Source organism: Antrostomus carolinensis, unplaced genomic scaffold (genome assembly GCF_000700745.2).
Source record: "Antrostomus carolinensis isolate BGI_N321 unplaced genomic scaffold, ASM70074v2 scaffold21591, whole genome shotgun sequence".
Classification (NCBI taxonomy): domain Eukaryota; kingdom Metazoa; phylum Chordata; class Aves; order Caprimulgiformes; family Caprimulgidae; genus Antrostomus; species Antrostomus carolinensis.
In genome coordinates, this window is record NW_010293778.1 from 44,485 (window position 1) to 53,350 (window position 8,866).

At 42.1% G+C, this 8,866-nt stretch overlaps 1 protein-coding gene across 1 annotated transcript in view; it reads right to left on the minus strand.

The window, feature by feature from the left end:
• Positions 1-6,838, minus strand: part of DUSP29 (dual specificity phosphatase 29) — a 24,449-nt gene extending 17,611 nt beyond the window's left edge. The window contains exon 1 of the mRNA XM_010177430.1: positions 6,710-6,838. The gene's annotated coding sequence lies outside the window, so the exon portion shown is untranslated. The remainder of the gene's footprint in view (positions 1-6,709) is intronic.
• Positions 6,839-8,866: the final 2,028 nt, after the last annotated feature.

Here is an 8,866-nt window from a genome sequence, read left to right on the forward strand (position 1 = left end):
GACTACAGCAAACCTCTAGGAACTAGAATTTGGGGCTGGCCACATGCCTGATCTCCTGTTTGCCCTGTTGCCAGTTCTCAGCCATCCTCTCTTGTCTTCTGAAAACAAGTTTCCCTTTTTTCCATGTTGCCAGCCTTTTCCTGGAGACTTTCTTGCCTATTCCATCTCCCTGTTGGGTCTGTCTTGTTCTGCTGGACTGTCTGATGTCAGTGGTTGCTCCTGTCTCTCACCCCCTTGAAGGGAGAAGTTGAACCTTGCAGTTCTGTAGGAGACTCTTAACAAAAAAAGGTGGAGTTGGGCTTGATCTTATGAAGTGTGCAAGTACAGCCTGACAAAAATCCACCTTCCTTGCAAGCAACAAATCGTGTAGTGGCTCCCACAAATTTTTTATATTGACCGCTGGTGACATTTGTGTCCTTTTAATTACAAAAATCTGGCCTAGTGCCTTTGTGAAGCTATTGTCGAGGTCTCCTGCAAGCAGGATGGCCATTTTTCACTGACATTCTACGTACCCATGGGGTTTGTTTCCTCAGTTTGGGCTCTTTTGTGCCTGTCATGTTCTGTTTCTCTACGAAACTTGAAAAAGCCAAATGATTCCTGTTTTCCTACTCCAAAGCTAGGCAAGACTGTGGAGCTGGTTTTTGTTTGGCATGTGTACACCTTTGTTCAAAAATTGGCTTGCTTTCACTGGCAAGGGGATCTATCTTTCAGCCAAGCTTCCTAAAACATGATGATGATGTTTAGCTAAGTGGTCCTCTGTTGAGATTTGTAAAGGGCTCTGAGAATTCCAGCTTCTGGTCTCTGTGCCCCCCGTAGCCTTTCCCCAGGAGAGCCTTTTTCCTTCCCATGCCAGAATTATGCTAATTCTACATGCAAACTTAACAGTGTAGATGATGTTAGACTGTCAGAGATACAAATCTCATACAGTCTGACTTTGGGAGTGAATAGGCTGTTATCTAGAGCTTGATAAGAACTGCTATGTGTCTAGTAAGGAATTATCTTAACTGAGGGCCTGTTGCCTTGATGCTGAAGGACTGACTGGGCTTTTACTCTTGGCTGCATAAAATGGGAGGGGAGGAAATGAAGGGAAAAAGAGAAAGCAATGTAATCAGTAATTGCACTCAGTGGCCACAGTGCGTTGATTTGTTATACCAATAGTCCTGGTTGGAGATTGCAGACCTCAAAACACGACTATTACATTTGCAAATAATCGTTTGTGGTACTGTAACACCATTTCAGTTTGAAGCTTGGTTTGCACTCTGAAAGTTAGACCTCTGCTGAGAAATACTCGTTTCTGTCTGTCCTGCAAAACCATATGCTCCCTGAACTTTCAAGTAAGCTATGTTCTTTTATGTCTTGCCAATGTTATCTGCTGCGGGGATTTTTAAATTGAATTAGAGCACAGGAAAGCATCAGTTGAAATTCCTCTAATAGAATATTTATTTCAGATTTGACTCTAGACTAAGGAAGAAGTAACAGAGGGTAACTAGGAGGAGGGGAAGGAGGAAAAAGGCACAGGTTTGCTACTTGAGCTCTGGAATTAATTGCCACAAGGCATTTGGTTGAGGGGAGAAGGATGGAAGCGCTTGTGTCTTTCCAGGAACCTCATCTCTTATTGGCTATTTGGTGTACACCAAATGGAGCTGAGGGAAGACTGTTCCCTAGGTCTGTCCTCTTAGATTAAAAAGTAAAAAGTGGATTGGACTTTTTGGTTTTTGGTGGCTGTTCTGAATGCTGTTGTGAATATAAGAATGACCGTCTATATAAGGATGACTGTCTAGCACAAGCCCAGGCAGGGAAAGCTCAGATTTCTTTTGCAAACCTCTGTGGAGGGGAGACCGTTCCTTGCAGGGTGTCCACCTGGCACAGTCAGATGTCAGACATATTGCAGGGTTACCCCTGCACAGCCTCATCAGAGCAGTCTCCCACCTCTTGCGGTACTTTGTTCAGGATAAAATGCTTTGCCTTATAGACTAGGTGGCACAGGCTGAATGATGTACTAGTGCAGCTGTCCTGTACCAGCTTGGGACTGCACTGTGCCAGGGACACACAACCTTGGATGTGAAAGCTCTCTGGAGTAGACACAGTCCTCATGCCCTTTGCATAAGGAGCTCTGCACCCTAATTGCTCCTGGAAGTGCTGCTTTAGCACAGGACAGCCTTTCTTATTTCATGCGGGAGGGATGAAGAGGTGGCTAATCTAGCAGGAACTGGTTTTGTCCCAGAGAGGTTCTCCTCGGCATGAAGGTTTGAGCTCAACTTTGGGGTGTAGTAAGGAATGGAGCCCTCCCTCTGGGGCCAGGAACTCCCTTCCACTATACCAAGGCCGTGTGGGCTGCTGAGACCTTCCCGTTCCCTCTCTGCACTCACCCTGTGGTGGCTGGTCAGCAGCTGAGTGCCAAGTCCACCTCAGTGGGACCAGGGTCTGATGCTCAAGCCTGTGAGATTTTGTCTGCCAAGCCTGACATTCTGTGGGTTTTGCTTCTCAATCCAGCATGTGACTAACTCTGATCTGCCAGTGCTCACCAATTATGCTGTCATAGACTTAGTGTATTATCAGAACAAGGATGATAAAAATTCAGTCATCTGCATTTTTATACCCTAATCTTTCTCTTCATAAATAAGACCAAAGTGCATGTTATCTAATGAATTTTATTTGTTAATCACTTGGATGGCTGGAATATTTCTTCCCCCTGGCTTATATGTATATAAATGAAAATATTGTTAGTGATTTCACAAAATGGTAATTCAGAATAATGGAGAGTTAATCCTCTTTTCATTAGCGAGCCACTTCAGGACATACACTGTGGCAAATTACACTGAGTTTTAAGTCATTTTTGAGTGCTGTGCACTAGAAAAAAACCATTAAACTATTTTTGCATTGATAGAAGTAATTGTGTGGCTAATTTGGATAAGAAGCATGTATTAGGCACAGCAAAGGAATCTCTTCTTTATGTTCACTATCCGCTCTACAGCTGCCAAATGGAATTTCTTAGAGCTCTTTAGCTTTTTTTATTTTATTTTTAAAAAAACAGGGAGGGAGGAAGGAAAGTGCAAGGGTAAAAAAGGAAAATCTGCCAGTGTATCTGCTGTTTAATTCAGGGAGTGATCACAGTCTAGTGGCTGGAGCAGTGATATGGCAGTGAAAGATTTACTTTCTGCACTTTGTTCTGAGTCTCTTGAACTCCTCAAATTAACCCAAAATTTCCAGGAAAGCCCTGGGAAGTCACACAACATAACAGCCCATTTTCAAATTTGTTCAACTGGTGGTATATGCCTCCCCCACCCCCAAATTTGTAGGGGTTAGTTAATGCTTTTGGAAACATCAGTCACAGACTCTGCAGTGTGATAATCCCACAGATGGGGTTGGGGAAAATTGAGGTTCGTATCTAGAGGTGAACATCAGAGCTTCAGTGGTTGTGTGTACATTTCTACTGCTGGTTTTCCAGATGTGGTGGAAGTTTCTGAGTACTTTGAGACTGAAAGCTATAAGTCATTATCTACATAACAAATACTATGTTTCTTAATATTTTTGGCTGAACGTGCTGTGCAAGCCTTAGTGCTGTGTATAAAGATGCCAAACAATTTGGCAAGATTTATGCCTGGGAATTAAGATCCAAGTCAGCTCTAGAAATTTGAAAAAGAAAAATGCAGACATGAACAGAAAAGGATTGCATTTGCTCTTGCCCTTTGCAAGGACCTATATACCCTTTCCCATTCTTTTCTGCACCCCTCTCTGACCTGGGGGTGGGGTTCCTCTATCACTGCAGTTGCCCCAAGCATACATACTCTGCCTGACAATTTGTAGTGGTGTTTGTGTGCCTGAAGCCACAGATCCCCAGTGAGGTCAGAACCCAATGGTGTCAGTGTGCTCTACAAACATGCAGCAAGAGAGGCTAAGAAAGTAAGAGGTGGGGAAAAAAAATGGAGACATAAGGCAGATTTCCTTGCTTCTTCCTTCAGAGGGAACAACTGTAATCCTGTTAGATGTTCTGTCCTGCCTGACATAGGGCACAAGGCTTCCTTGCTCACTTGAGTCCATATTTATATAGCAGAATAATTTAAATTCCTTACCACCCATGTTTCCTGCTCTTGGGAGTTCTCCCAGCCCATATGATATCAGTCACCTGTGCTAGTGGAGCTTTTGATGCTGGATTTATTAAATTTAATTTGGTGTACACAAGTGTACCGGCCTTGGTTTTGTACTTGGAGAGTTGTCTAAAAGCTACTTCTCCCTGAAAATACCAACAAAATGCAAATCCCTCTGGTTTAGCTGGGAGTAAAAAGTTTTCAGCATCCAGCAAACACCTAAATATATAACCTATTTGTAAATGTGGAGGCAGATTTTTATCTCATTCCTGATCTGATGCTTTCAAATTTTGCTTCCTACCTCTTTCCTCATGATAACTCTGAAAAAGGAGTGGAGCTGTGATATCTTAAGGGTTTTTTTTCAAGATGCCAAGGGAGGGAAATAAAATAACCAAAGCAAACTATCTGTCTCTCAGCTCTGGGCCTTTCATGAGAAGTCTACACAAGTAATGACATTTCCAGTAGACCTTATGCCCATACCAATGCAGTAGGAGATAAACATGGTGCCCTTGAAATTAGTCAGTGGTTTGACCCTCAAGTCTGGAGACTGAATTTATCTACTGCCATGAACACTAAATTTGAAAGAAAAACAAGGAAGTGAAAACCCCCACCCCCCCATCCCCCTGTAATTATGATTAATAAACCACTTTTGTGCATTAAGTGCTTGTTATTGAGAAACTATTCCTGTTTTCTGATGTTGTATGGAGAGCTGACTTATTTGAATGTTTTTTATTTATCAGGTGGAATTCAATGCCACTGAAATCAGACGACATCTATCTTCCAGGGGGTCCAAACCTGAGACCTTCTTGGCTTCTAGACAACTGCAGAAATAATGCATTTATTTTTATTTACTTATTTATTTCAGTTATTTTCAGCTACCTTAGATAAGACCTTCATGGAGAAATAGCATCTGTAACTAGTATGTACAAGACAGAAAAGTACCTGAGAGGAGGTAAGGATGGAGAATACCAATTCTACACTTTCAAAAAAATGTGCAGAAGGCTTGAATACAGTTTAGTAACCTGTCTCCGTGTAAGTGCTGAAGGCAGACAAAAATAAAATCTAATGACTGAGGGTCATCTGAAGCAGTGACGGAGGGTCTATTGAGCAAGTTCCTGAATTCTTAAGAAATGTTTTGTTCTTCCATTTCCATCCAGCATGCCAGGTACATACCTCCCTTCAGGGTGAAAAAGTACTTACCCTTTTTTGAGTGTGACTAAGCAGAGAGCTGTTTTATAAACTGGAAAGTTCTCCTTGCAGAAGCCAAGGCACATGCTGTCTGGAGCGCAGTGTTTGCACTTGGGAGGAGGGTAAACAGTGCTTTGGTTTCTAAGGTTTTCATGACTCGAAGTACATCAGTTGAGCTGAGAGTTGGTTAGCTGCAGTAACAAAAGCTTCCTTTGTTAGATGATATAACTAAATGAATTTAAAATGGTGCTCCCTGATATGCCATCTACACGACATTCTGCTCAGACTCCAAACACTGTCAATAGCCATGAAGAGCTGTATGCTTTCCTGTGTAACCTGCAGTGCGCTGCACCCGGGGTGCTGCAGTGAAGTGCGATTCTGCAGTGGTTCCTTGAGTGTTTTTTTTTTTTTTTTTTTTTTTTGCCAACACTAGACAAAAAAAAAAAAAAATTTGTGCAAATACTTCTTGGGAGGGAGGAGGAGAAAATACTTCAAAAAAATCTTTCTCTAAAAGAGCCTTAAAAGAATTCAAGTGTTGTACATCCAAAACTGGAAATCCCTCGGGTACCTGCAGTATACTTAAGTGAAGAATAACACAATCCTGTGTTCCTTATTCCTGTCCTAGTGTCCTAGTCTTCACCAAAAACAGTCACTTACTTCAATTCCTTTATTTTACCCCTGCATTCTTATGCTTGAAGCGTTCAGAGACTGTAAAATAGTTCATCCAATGCATTCATCTTTATACAGTTTAAAACCAGAAGAATCATAGCCTCTGTACAATTATTTCCCGGACCCTCCTGCTGTGAATTTTCAAAACTAACCAGCTAGTTCAATGAATTTCTAAGCCACTGATGACTTTTAAAAAACTTTTTTTTGCCTTCTTTCTTTATTGTTGACTGAATTGGTTAATTTGAAACAGACTAAGCTGAGATTTTATTAAATATTATGAGAGTGCCCAAAGAATCCTAAAACATGGTGTCATCTGAGAGAATTGTAATTCGATTGGAAAAGTTAGATTTGACTGGAGGGTGGAGCAATTATCAAAGAATAAACAAAATATTCTGGGATGTATGTTATAAAAGCTTGAAAAATTTCATTTTTATTCCTAACTTTCAAAATTTAAATTTAAATTATCTCTAAGATAAATACAGTTTTGGCACCTCATTTCCTATTTCACAAAGTTATTTCTGTAACATGACCAATTTGTTTTTTAAAAAATTATACTTTCAAAACCTCTTTGACTCTGCAATAGTTTTAAGCTTTTTTTTTCTTTTTTCTTTTTTTTTTTCTTCTGCAACAAGTTTATAAAGTTGGCAGTTACCTTAGAATGTTTGCCAGGTCTCGGTCCTCTCCCTGGTTTGCTAAACCAGGTTATAAAAGGAAGAAAAGGAGCACAAGAAATACAGCAGAAAATGTATATTGCTTAGCCTTACCTGTAAGTTTAGGTGGGTGCTCTAGGTAGCTGGATCTTGTGAAGTGCAGCAGAACGACAAAAGAAATCTTACCAACTTTGCAACTAGAGTCTATTTTTAGAGGAGGATTTGCTGACTCTGACCTTGAGTGCTACCCACACCAAAGGATGATCTTTACATCTGCTGGTAAAACTATTCCCTGATGTGACCTGAAACATTAAACCTGGCAGTTTAGCTACCTAGCCTCAGTGTGACTAAGATAATGTGATGCCTGCGTGTTGACTATAATAAAACAAAACTAATCTTTTATCTTCTTATCCCCTTGTCAAGCCTGATGCTACATGGATTAGGAGCATTGCACTGCTGTTTTCTGTCATGCTGTGCACAAGTGATTTGGCACTGGCACAACAGGCAATGGGAGAGGTGGCAACCTAACAAGATCCTCATCTCTTGTCTGTGCACCACCAGAATGCCACCTTCCCCTACCTGCTGTCTTGGTTTTACCCAAAGCTGCCGCTCTCAGTATCCATCTGACTTCTGAAAATGCCTTTCTTTGCTGGGAAAGTGATGTAGTGCTCAGCCCTGCTCGGCTCTGGTGACATGGGCACAGCTCACCAAGAAGAGGCAGAGGTATGCTCTAACCTTTGGAAAAACTCCCTACTTTCCTAAAAAGTTTTCCTGAAAAGCTCCATGCCTTCCTATTGCAGAAAGTCCAAAACTTTCTGTAGTAAGCCACAGCCAGGTTCATAAAAGATCAAATCAGGGTTCTGCAGTGTCAGAGCCACACCTCTTCTGCTCCAGCACCTCATCTGCTGTGAGAGCAACGACCTTCATGGCCCACAAAGCTGTCTGCTAGAGGGATCGATGATCATGTGCAAGGAGCTGGCACACAATATCCTCCGGCCAAGTGTTTGTTCTGCAGCAAACCATTCCTCAGTGTTGCCAATTCAGACAACTTCATTGGAAGCAATGAGATTTTGGTGCTGCTGAAGCCAGGCTCACAATGACATTAGAAGCTCCAGCTTCATGTGAGTATTATATTTCTTGTGGAAAATTCTTCAAATCCATTGCCTTCTGCCTGGCAGTGGAGGAAGGAGGCAAAGAAACCAGTCAGGACAAGCACATGATACCAAGAAGTAGCCCACTGGCCTCTGTACCTGCTTTTTGGGGCACCCCAACCCCTTCTGTTGAGATTATCATCTTGGCGATGATCTCTCTGAGCAGACCTGTATGCACTGCTTGCCTATCTTTCTGGCTCACAGTGCTCCCTCCTCCCACTCCAGTGTGTGCAAAATCAGCCACTTGTTGATGCATACTCACTGTGGAACTTTTTAAATCTCTTTCAAGAACAGAAACAGTCTCCTATGACTGCAAATGCCTGTGCCTGATCAAAGTTTTGGGATGCCCAAGTGTTTTTCCCAAAGTAGCCAAGTCCCGTGGTAGATGCCATTAATTTTCAGTGGGACACAAGTTCCTGACTATGTCGGTTATTTTTAGTGTTACTTCAAATCCTTCCAACCAACTTTGCCATCCCCTGTCTGTTTAAAAAATAAAAGTTCATTCTAGAAGGACCAGGACCAGACATGGTCGTGGCCTGTGGCTAATACTGAAGTACAGTTGTGAATTAATAACAGTTGCATTTCAACTTCTGGGCATTGGATCTGCTGCTGTTTCATGCTAACAGCATCACTCTAGCCAAGTTTCTGTATTACAGAGCAGCCAAGCTCCTCCCTGCCGATTATTCAGATCCCTCTGAAAATGAGAAAGAGCTTAGATGTTAGAAACCTGCTGTGCCTTCTAAGTTACCTTGGAAGGTTGTTGTGCAAATTAATTCTATACTGATAACAGAGAAACTTTGTGGAGGAGGAGATGCAGACCCCATATAATGGAAACTAGCAGTGGTTGTTTTATTTTTCTCCCTGCAGGTGACCCAGCGTGGGGAAATATGGGTAAGATGATACAGCAGACCAGCAGTACTGGCGAGAGGCGGCTATGTAAGGTGTGCGATGGAAGGTCTGTGCACCCTGGGTGGCATGGCATGGGGATGGGCCGTGGTCTGTTGCTTCTTTTGGGCTGTCACTCCCCAAGGTTGTCTTTCTGATGTCAGATCGATGGCATGACAATGTTTTGTGGTATTGTTTTTTCAGGCTGGCATTTTGAGTTCCAGGAATATTAAGC